Source organism: Empidonax traillii, unplaced genomic scaffold (assembly GCF_003031625.1).
Source record: "Empidonax traillii isolate 1590-97213 ecotype Southwest subspecies unplaced genomic scaffold, ASM303162v1 scaffold457:size789790, whole genome shotgun sequence".
NCBI classification, from domain to species: Eukaryota; Metazoa; Chordata; class Aves; order Passeriformes; family Tyrannidae; genus Empidonax; species Empidonax traillii.
Genome location: NW_020955650.1, coordinates 593384 through 605423, shown reverse-complemented (window position 1 = coordinate 605423; position 12040 = coordinate 593384). Strand labels below are relative to the sequence as shown.

The following is a 12040-nucleotide window of genomic DNA, read 5'->3' as shown; positions in this document are numbered from 1 at the left end:
AAGCTGGAGCTCTGCCACTCCAGGGCCCTTAAGGAGCAGGACCTAATGCACCTCTCCCTCCAAACTGGGCACAACACTCCCCAGATAAGGCCAAGTCACTACTTCTCACAGGGAATTCTGGCCTTTGTCCAGAAAAGGTTTGCAAGTCGATGAAAGCACCTTATAGCTCGGACACCACTGACAGGCAGCCAGCGTGGCTGTGCCAAGATATCTGTGCCCCGGCACCAGCCTGGGGAAATCCAGTGAAGGAGCACCCAGGGGTCATGCTGGAGGCTGTGGGGTCAGGGACCCCAGCATCTGCTAAAGTTTAATTCTCAAAGTGTTTCTCAGCTGCTACCAAGAGATGGTTTCATCACTGCGGTGACACTGCAACCAACCAGCCTGGCTGACCGAACTGACTGAGCATCTACCGGCCATAAAAACTTACAGACTACGTTATTCTGCATTTTGCCTGAAAGAAGAGGACAGATTTGAAGACTACAAGTCATCTAAATCACAGCCTTAATTGTGCTGGCACTTAAAAAAAAAAAAAAAGGAAATGAGAACAACAATATCCAGCTGCTGTCGTGTTAATTTTAGACATTACATTTTTCTTCATGTTGCAGTAAAATTAACAGTAGAAACCTTTGGATGCAGCAAGGAGAATGAGGAAGCTTGCCAAATTTTGAAGAACCAACAATTAATATAATAGCAATTAATTCAGAAGAGTAACTAAACGACACTGTAGGGTTCCCTGTGTGTTCTGTTCTAGAGCTTGCTTAAAAAATTTGTTAAGCAAAGGAAATAAAACAAGAAATAAAACAAAAAAAAAATAAAAAACAAAACAAACAAAAAAATGTTCTTTATTTTTTTTTCTAAATTACCAGCATTGCAAACTCATGCTGGTATTTGAAAATCAGTCTAGGCTCTCCCTAGTTATACATCCTTATTACCATAAACATTCCACAATTGGAAATTATGTTTTGTGACACTTAAGCCAAAAAGAAAATAGCTATATTGCATCTGCAGAACCAAAAGCAGTAAATTGTAATAAACATTCATCTTTTGTCAGTGGCTCTGCAAACCAATCTGTTCGGCACAAAGGTGCCATTTTTACACAGTTGCTTTATTGCTACATAATTATTGATGGATCAGCCAAGTGCTCTCCCAAAGAAGACTGATCTTAAAAACAAGCTTGTTAAAAATTTAGGTGTAAACCCTGGGATAAAAACTAGCAGTTAGGTTTCATCTGACATAAACTTTTAAAGAGGGAAAAATAATAAATTGGAGGGACAATTTTGAAAAATGCTACATTTGAGGCAGGCATGAAATAGCAGCAGACAAGAAACTTTAATGTGATAGAAAGAAAGAATTGGGGACATCTGTACTGAGAATAAGCTGTAAATAGGAGGAAGAATTATCAATCTAGTGATGTGCCAGCTCTCTGCATTTCAATTGCTTCACAGGCCATACCATAAAAATTGTTTGCAATGAAAGCAGTATGAAGCATCCCTAGATTTTATTGCTCCCAGTGATATTCCTGCCCATTTGTGTGTGTACACCAGTTGTAGCCTTTCAAGTACAACACTGTTTCATATTACTACCTGTTTAAATTACTTGCCCACAAACATCATTCCGTGTTCAAAATGCCTCACTATTAAATTTTCTGTTTCAGTCAAAGTACTTCAAGAGTTTCTATCAAGCTTTCAAAGGCAAGGAAGTTTCATGCAGGCTTTCTGAAAGTCGAGACAAAGCAATAAACTTTAAATTTAAAAGAAGGCTTTTTCAGGAGAGAATTCAGCACACCTTTTTGAACTCCCTCTCTACCTTGTTAAACCAAACTTCTTCATTGCTCCCAGATTTCTAAGTGTTGCGTTTCTGGAGCTGAACTTCCAAGCACCACCCTTACTCTCTACAAAAACCCTGCACTATAAAGTGACCTTGGGCAACAGCATATCTGAAACTGCCCATCCCAGGTCACTGACGGATTGTAAAAAGCTTTCCGGCACTGGTAGCTCAGCACAAGCACGAATGATAACTCAGCCTCCAAAATACACGTTCTTTGCTGCTGCAAAGATGTGCTCTGAAGTGCTGCTCCAACCCCAGCCGAACAGGGGAGCTGGTTTCTGCACCCCTGACTCAGCCCTGTGCCTGCTCCCGTTGCAGGAGGTAACACCTCCCGCTCAGCTGCCACTGTACCTGCCAAGGCATCATTCCCTAACACACATCCATCAAAATAACCCCATTACTAAAAAAGCCTGCACGAGCCTGTGACACTTTTGACAGACCCAGGTGAGGGAGGCCGATAGCAGCAGACAGGAAGGGGATGAGCCAGGAAGGCAAGACACTTCTTAACCTCAACCAACAGCACCCACAATATCACATCCTGACATATCTGCTCCACCTTAAAACTGGAGGCCAAACCCAAACAGTGCAGTATAAACCCAGGATTTTATCTTTGCTCTTGGGATAGGACTTGGCACAGGAGCTTCGCCTTAGTCCTGCAGCTGCAGAGCTGTGAGGCACAAACACAGTGCTCCCACTAAGTGCAAAAAACTCGGGCTTGGAAGCGCAAAGAGGGACTTCAGGGAAAAGCAAGTTCTCACTGAAGTAGGTTTTATTTAATGAAAAATACTGCCGGAATAAAATAACTCCACTGGTGGTACCATTTCATGTCGATAGGGGCATTTCAATACATGACTTCGATGGTATTGTAGATTTGTATTTTTCACCTTTACGAGGAAATTAATAAGGACCATGAAGCATAACTTCCAAAATCAGGGTCCAGTGACCAAAGTCATTTTCCTTGATCCTATGTTAGCGTTAAGGATTTGGTCACAGAGCGCTGTTTTAGTTCCTTTCCGTCTGTGAGCACACAGTGGCTTCCCCACCATAACTAAATCAAACATGGCATTTATGTGGTGAATTTGCTGAAAAATGGTATCCTTCCACCCACTGCACAGCTGTTTACTTCTGGCTTCTGCATTTATACCTGCCTCAAGAGCCTTGTTCCTTGCTCTGAATTTCTTTCCAGGTAGTACTTGACAGCATTATTTACTCAATCTCATTTCATATTCATTCCCTTATTATTCCTACAACACAGTTGTAGATGTCCAGTTCTTTCACCTCAGAAAACAACTTCTGCAATCTTAGGTGTACACAGACGTTTCAATTTGAAAGTTGAGCCTTACCTTAAATGACTAACTTTAAAAATAAAATACCTTCTGCTTCCTTTTAGCAAAAGTTGGCTGCAGAAAATCCCTCGAGTCAACTCTTTGCAATTTTCCCCTAATTTGCAGCTACCCCTCCCTTGGCAGCCTGCCATCATCCCCTCCTCTGGCCGCTTCGGACACTGGCCCAACACAGCCCACCCAGCCCCAGATAAAAGATCACAATTTTTGCTATTAATAGCCAACCCAAAGTTGTTCTTATCTGTCTGTTCCTACAGCTCTGCACCACTGTAATTAATGAACACTGAAAACTCTAACCACAATTTTTTCAGCCCTACTGAATGCATTCTGGTGAGTGCCTATGAAATAAAATTAAATTGAAAAGCTGAAGACTACAGTAGTCTCATGTTGACAGGTCACTCTGATTCCAGGTCAAGGCAGACTCTCTATTTGGCTGCTTTGATTATAATTGCTGGCAAGATAAAAAATAAATAGCAATTATCTCATTGTCACACAAGAAAAAAAGACCTAATAAATGAACCAACCCTAAAGTAACACTGAAAACCAAATTATTTCAAAAGCAATCGGGAGTAGTAAAACTCAGTTTCCAAAATTGTTTTTAATTGCCAACAGTGTCAACATCAATATACTTCCTCTATTGGATAATACATCCCTTTTCGTTATGAAAGTATTTAGCAAACCAAAAATGTCAAACTAGAATTATACAAGGCTAAACTCAGGACAGTTTTCAACACCAGTCCGTAGTGCGACAGCTGAAATCCCTAATTACAAGGGTCATCCACACAAGTCACAGGCCAGCCCGTGCATCTTGCCTGCTGTGACAGTCCCACGGATTTAAGACCAACAAACAAACACAGATGAAGTGTGTAGGGGTGTGATGAAGTTAATCCTTAAGAGGATATAGGAATTAGTTTTTCAAACTAAATTCAAAGCTACCGAACAAAAGCAAAACAACACAACTGCTGCACAAAGACATTAAAACCTTGCAGAAACAGCACTCCATTTAAAGGGTTTACTTCGGTGGATTTTCAGTTTCCAGGTACTGCCTTTACCAGCTCAAACTGCATCACAAGAAAATGAAGAACTAAATGGAGGATTATTTTAGGTTTTTCAGACAAACCCAAGGGGTAGGGATACACCGCAGCACCCGCACAGGGATTTATTACCCATCGCGTTAAACCCAAAGTAGCTAAGCCTTGAAAATCTCTCCATGCTGTATTTCCTTCTTCCAAGGGCATGTTTTGTGGCTCCTTGACCCGGGTTAATAAGTCTTTATTCTCAATAACAACTGAGACCGTGGAGACTCCCTGAACTGAACCCAGGTCTCCACTCCTGACATTTCAGATACCATGATGAATTGCTCAGATAACATCGTCCTCAGCAGTCAGCTTTCTGTGCAAATTTAACATCCTCTCTGTAGCCTCCACACATTTCACTTTCCACAGTTCTCTAAAGAACAATTCCAGTTTTTGCTTGAGTTTTTTTGGTGGCTTTTCTTTGTTTTTGGCAGAAGGGCAGGGCAGGAATGTTCGTTTCTCCTGCAAACTGGCCACCTAACCAAATAACTGTGAGTGTTCATGGGCTCCAGTTCTGGCAGGTGCAGAAAAGGATCATATAATTCTCATCCTAGCAAGGAGGTTTTTTAGCCAGGTTTCCTGACTGCCTGAAGGTGTCTGTGTCATCCCTCCGAACATCACCTCCCTGAATCTTGTCTTAATCCTCAGTTTACGAGGTTGAGCATGGCAAAACATGGGCACGGGTTGCCCAGAGGGGTGGATGTTCCATCCCTGGAAACATTCAAGGTCAGGCTAGGTGGGGCTCTGATCTAGCTGAAGACTCCCTGCTCATTGCAGGGTGGTTGAACTAGACAGCCTTTAAAGGTTCCTCCCAATCCAATCTATGCTATAATTCTATTACCACCAAGATTAAAGAGCAGGATAGTGATCCCTTAGATGGCTATGTTTCCATAGATTCCTCAAGAAATGACCCACAGAAAGGCAGGAGCAATTATAAATGCCCCTGAAAGTATCTTCCACGCAGAGAACCAGCAGCTTCTCAGATGCTAGGGAGTGTAAAGAGAGGAGAAAACCTTGAAAAGAAGCCCCAGCAGAAGGAAAACCTTAGACTGGCACCTACAAATGCTGAGGCATCTAAGTCAACGATAAAACACAACCCTCCCTTAGTATTTGGGGAACAACTGGTTTTTGCAATTCCACTATTTGAGTATGGGAAAAGGACCATTTCTAAATCCCCAGGTGAGCTTCTCCTCTTCTCCCTGTTGGCCCAGGGGAGCATCTGTGCTGGAGCAGGTGACAGCAGACCTGGACTTCCCCTCAACACAATGGAAAACAACGCATAAACCCCTGCTGTGGCTGACTGCTTCTCCTTGCTCCACCAAAAAGCAGGATCGACGCCACAGCACATACATGTCAATTATCAACACACAGAAGGACACACCAGAGCCCCTATCCCACACATTCAACCTCTTCCCCCAAGCTGGAGACACAGCCCTGCTGCTGCCTCCTTCTCCAAAGAGCCTGCAGGCAGCAGCCAGCTGAAGCAGCGAGAGCAAAAAGCACCTTTTCGCTTTTTTTTTTTTTTTTTCCCTCAAGCAAGGGAGGATGAGGCCTTAAGCAGCTGGTTAGACTCATCAAAGAGCAATGTAAGGCTTTTACGCTACTCAAACTGAAAATAAAGCTCATTTTCCACCATTGCTTTTATCAGAGAAATTCGAGACAGAAAAGACACGTTGCCCGCTGCAGTCAGAATGACGCAGGCAAAAAAAAAGAAACCAATCCTGGAAAAGCTTTCAAGTTTTTAAAACATTTCCTATTCTAGACCAGAATTTTTAGAAGCAAAAAAATAAGAAGAAGGAGAAGGAGACTTTCTCCCCTAAGACAGCTGGGATAACAGGGGGGTAACAGGACAGCCATGGGCTAAAGGCATTCATTCACAGGTGACATGGCCAAGTAAGGTTTAAAAGACGATTAGTTTTCACTTGGCTCAGGAACCTGACCCCACTTTCCAGTACCTTTTGCCAACCCCAGCACCCATTACTCTGGGGCGGTTCTTTTCCACCAACACTTCTGACAAAAACCACTCAAATTTTTCTATAAGGAGTGTCCATATCAATAATCCAGTCCTTTGGAAAGTTCTTAAAATGTCCATAAATTCTATAAAAACGTACTCACATGATACAACTTATGCTTTCACTCAAATTTAGCTCCCTGATGGCTCTAACAAACTGCAGGTTTCTCTCCAAAACCCCTCTCTAGATTTGTTTGGAAATCTTTCAGCCAAACTCGATGATTAGTTTTCATCCCTTAACCTTCCTCGTTACTCACGGCATGAATATGGAACAAATTTATAGCATTCCTATCCTTTAATGAAATGCAAAGATCCTGCATGAAAAAACCTGCACTCAGATTTCGGAGGAAGACATGCACACGGCAGTACTTGTGTGTGAGTGACATACATAGTCAAGTAAGAAAATCCTGTCATCTGTAATTCATACCCAAGACTTCAGGTATCAAAAAATTGCACTCAAAGCAGCTGGTGGTCTCATATTACTGCTCTGGCTGCAACAAGCTCTTCACATCTCATTAACGGCGTAATGAAGGCTCAATCAGGGATACAGCCCGTCGAGGCTGCCAAACACAGGCATATGGAGGCCAGAGTAGGAAGATTAGCTTGCACCAAGGTTTTCATTGTTTAGATCTCAAAATCGGGACAGGGCTGGCCCTGCCACGGAAAATATTTTCGAGTGAGCAAACGGATCACTCGGAGACAAAGATCAAACCCTCCAAGTGCTCGGAAGGCAGGGCACAAGGAAGGTGGCACCAAGCAGGTCCCACACACGGCTCATTTCCAGAGGTGGGGCTTAAAACCACCGAAGCAACTGCAGCCTTGAAGCCCCAGGCCAGAAGAAGAGTGACCAGGATGGGGACATGCACGTCTGTGCTGATCACCAGGTGTCTTTTGAATACGTAACACAATTAGTGCTGAACTCAGGAGCTTCGTTTCTCATGTATGCAGCAATTATGATGTAATAGAGCTTTATAGTGATCTCTCCACTGATTATATCACGGAATCAAAGAAGACAAGATTGGAAGGGGACCTTAAGGATCATCTGGTCCAACCTTTCATGATCTAGACAAGATGGCCTAGCACCCTGTCCAGCCAAATTTTAAAAGTCTCCACAGTTGGGGAATCTACCACTTCCCCTAGGGAGACTAATCAAACGGATGATCTCACTTCTCTCCAATCCAAATCTCCCTGGGAGTAACCTGTACCCACTACCCCTTGTCTTTTCCATGTGATTCCTTGTAAAAATGGAGTTCCATCCTCTCTGTAGCCACCCTTTAAATACTGGAACATGGCAGTGATATATTCTGACAAAGAAATGAGGATGCTGGAAGAAGAAATCAGTACAAACAGGGGTTCAACTCCAAACCACTGATGGAGCAGCCATGGTGACAGCAGTGACCCTGCTGCTCGGCATGCCCCAATCCATGCTGGGATCCCATATAAGGTGAACAACTCTTCTTGGCACATGAATCCCTCAACAGCCACTCTCTAGCCACCTTTAGCCTGCAGGCCCCTGAGCATCCTTCCACAGCACCTCAGACCCTGCAGAACGTCACGTTTTCAAACTTCCCTGCCTGCAGTGCTGCTGGCACTGGTCATCTGTTGCTGCCAAAACAAAGAAGGGGGTTCAAACACGCATCTGCTTTCACTTGCTGGGTGAGGGAGCTGAATCTGCTTGTGGAAGGACTGGAGAAGCCCCAAGGCCAGGACAGGATATGAAGTGGAAGCTGGCAGCTGCAGGGGATGAAATCCAGAACACAAGTAAGCCCTGTGAGGATGAGACCATCCCCACCTCCTATCAGATCATCTTTAGATACTTTTCAAATCCTCCTTGAGTAAGAAGCTGAACAGCCCCTGTACACAGGGATGACAACTGCCCAATCAATGAACACGGCCTGCATGGGGTCTTTAACACCCACAGAAATCAATGGCAATATCTTTCAACCTCAGCCCGTGCCAGATCATGCTTGCAGCAGTAATGGAGGCGTAAATACAAGGAGGAATAAATGAGCAAACTGTTAATTGTGCACCTTTCTCATGTATTCTTGGTGAAATTAGCAGCGAATGCAGCTCGCTGGGTGCCTAACCAAGCACAAGATGGTACATGCACGGTGATTTCTCACTGCAAAAGCCGCTGACTTTCATGAGGACGTGCAGGAGCGTGTTACCACCCACTTCACATACAGCACTTGAAATTACTGCCTTAAACAACTACAAGTGAAATTTGATTCAAAACACAACATAAATCAGGCCTCAAGCGCTAGATTGCGAAGGGGAAGTTATATAAAGTCAGTCTGTAACTTACACCCTGCATTTCACCTTTATCTCTGTTATTATCAGACCTTCCTCACTCTTCCTTCACGTGGCAAGAAGAGGTGAACTGGCAGAGTCCAGCCCAATGTGGGAAGGACAAGGTGACAGTCAGCAAACATCAGAATGGCAGAAACACCAAGCAAGATGATAAAGTGTTTGAAGTGGTATAAAAGGGACATAAAAATAAATCGCAGGGGGAAATCTTACACCAAAGAATGTTATTTCTTGGGAACGAACTTCATGATATTTGACTGTGACAGTCTCCTAAAAGAAATGGTGCCCTGTTCTGGGGAACTGCAGAAGCAGAAAGTGGTGAGGATGCTGGGATGCTGCACGGCCAGGAAAACAGACCAGCTGATGTACGTGATCTCCATCTCTGAAACTGAGATCTCACCATAAAGCACTTTTATCATGAAGAAGAAGAAAGCAGCAGTTTGCAAAAACTCAAACAGTTTTCAGCTTAAAGTTTCTGCAAATTAATACACTTTGTAGGGAAAAATAGCCAAATGTAGTGTTTATTCTAAGCACTTTACTGCCTCAGACTCATTAACCCGGTACCTTACATGCTGTCTTTGTAATGCAAATTTGCTAAAATACTGTGCTTTCCATAAAACATTCATATAGACAAGCTCACACTGCTCAAATACCAACTGTAAATGGAGCAAAAATACACTTATTTTTTCTTAATACTTGGGCTCTGTACTAAGTCTTATCTGCATAAGCAGTTTGTGAGAAACCTTCTGCTGTTGTTGCAGGCACCGTAGCACAAAGGTGGAAGATTTCCCAAAGCAGCTGATGCAGGCAATTATAAACTGAATTACCACATGCCAAAGCCAAATGAAAAGACTTTGTAGGAGGTACCTACAGCAGAGTTTTTCTTGAGGAAGACAGATCATTACAGAGAGGAGAAGAGACAACCTGCATTTAAGGAGGCCAAAGATGGCACATACTGCACCTGTTTGCTGAGCTCCTATTTAAGAGCCACCTGCATCACCACAAGGGTTTGCTGGGCATCCTCACCCCAGAGCAGCAGGCAGGCCATTTCCAACCATGGAACTGACTGGACATAAGACACCCATCCAACAACACGTGGAGCCCATCAGGAATCATCCTGGTAAAGTCTCCTGCCCAACCTGAACCACGCAGAGGTCATCTTCCTCGGGGCTGGAGAGGGCTGAGGGAAGGGAAAGGTTCCTGGTTTATGACTTACAGAGCTGTGGAGAAGGACCAGAACATCACCTTAAGGGTTCAGTGTTGCAACAACACTCTCCATTCTCCACTGGACTTAGATCTTGGAACATGAACTACCACAGAGAAGCTGGGGCCAGCTGAAATTCACAATATAAATTGCAGGATACACAGGATAAATGCAGGAAATTTTGTGATCTGTAACTGTGCCATCTCAAATTAAACTCTGAGCAACTGCTCTCATTCTGTATTTGGTTTTGAAAAAAGCCATTTCTTTTTCATGTTTGAAGAAAGGCCCACCAACCTGCAAAGCTGTCTGATTTTTACAACTATACCAGTTGATGTGATAGAAGAACATGCTTCCTCCAGGTGCAAACCCTTCCCAGATTTCCCAGAACTATGAGGCAGAACTCAAGACATCACTGCCCGAGGTGACAGAATCATCTACACTGGTTTTCATCGGGGTTCAGAGCAACAATGCACAGGTAACCAATGGGAGTCACCTTAACAAGAGGTTTTCTGTATTCACCATAACAACATGCCAACTGCAAGCCAGATGTACTTCCCATCCTCTCTGCTAGACCTAGTTCCCAGTCACCCAAAATACATCAAAGCTCCACTGCTGCTCCTGAATACAGACAACTTCCCGAAGGAAACCAGGTCCTCAGGGGGATGATGTAGACACCACTAGGATGCACCCACATCACAAAGACGCTTCGTGGCAAGGGCTTGGAGACTGGGAACTGCACCCAGCACAACTACCCTGCAGCACAGGCATAGCCAAAGTGAATTGGACTTAACACGAAACTTTTAAATTGTTAAAATAAATAACAGAGTCAGTGGGGAAAAAAAAAAAGGCAACCAAAACCAAACAACAAAGAAACCCACAAATAAAACCTCAAACACCCTTCCCCCAAACCAAGAAAAACCACACAAAATCCAACAAGGTTTGGCCAGGATCTACAATCAAAATGAAACCAAAACTGCAATTTTGGATATGAGCTTCAGAACACATTAAGAGAACAAGTACTTGTTCAAACACCCACAGTGATTTCTCAGATGCATTGAAAGAGAATGAACATACTGAAACCTGCTTGGTTTCGAAATTCAGTTCACTTGGCACATCCTCCACTTTTGCAAGAAAACAAACAGCAAATACAGACAAGCCATAGCATGAGCAGCCCTGCGCTCTCCTGCCCACCTCCCTGAAGCCTGACTCAAAGGAACCTACCTGGCTACGCCAGCTTAGTTTGATCTTTAAACTCAGACCTCAGCCTGTCCATTAAAATGGTCAATAGCAATGCCAGCTGAGAAACGTCCATCACTGGGAACTCCTTTTTACAGGTCAGTGGGTAGCCAGACAACAACAGCTTCTAGCCATGACTGACCTCTCTTCGACATGAACCACTGATTTCCCGGAGAAAGATGAGCCACGAGCCATCCGTTTTCTTAATCGTAATTAAAACAAAACCAAAACCACTCAACTGTTTCTGTATGATTTTCTTTGTACAAAACACAAACATGCAATCATCCTTCTACATTTCTGGAGACTGAACACTAACATAATAAGAATCTGAATGCGTTCAGGCAGGGATTACCTTATTACAAGTTGGTGCAGTTGAGCAGAAATCAGCATCAGAACAGTTTGGATAACAAAATGTTCTGTTGCATCGACCTCCAAGTAAGCTGGCAAAACAGATTTGGATAGGTGTGTCTTACAATGGAAAAATTAACTCTGATAAAGAAAAGAGTAAAATGCCCTTTAGATATGCTCTGTTTTCAGAGTCATTGGGATGCAAAAGGAATTAAAAAAAATGCCATCTCCACAAAGTTCAAGAATGCATGCGAAAAAGCAAACAAACCTGCCTGGATGACTGGCTGTTTACAGTACTGGCTGCTTTAATGGCTCTGGCAAAACTGGCTTCTTTGGTTGATCAGCCCTGTGCTGTACAGAGCTGTGTAACACAGACAAATCTGGAGGTTTTAAGAAAAATGGAGCAGAACCAGCACAACACACACCAAAGTCCATATCAAAGAAAAAAGCATACAACCACTTATTTCCTCTTGCAAACATTTTAAATGTTTGCCATTTGCAAAGATTCTCAATCAGAGACAGACTGCATCATGTTTGACTACAGTAAAATGTCTCCTGAGAAAGTCTGCCTTGATCTAAAATTCTCATGCTTGGGTTTTAATTTCCAGTCATATTTACAGGGATCCGCTTCCTCCAATTTCTTAATTGAGACTGCATGGCTTGAAATATGCCCATCAGCTATCATATG

The 12040-nt window shown here is 43.3% G+C and overlaps 1 protein-coding gene across 1 annotated transcript in view; it reads right to left on the bottom strand.

Annotated features, from left to right (window-relative positions):
- The window catches only part of BRF1 (BRF1 RNA polymerase III transcription initiation factor subunit), a 178828-nt gene that overhangs the window by 60559 nt on the left and 106229 nt on the right, over positions 1–12040 (bottom strand). The window lies entirely within an intron of this gene.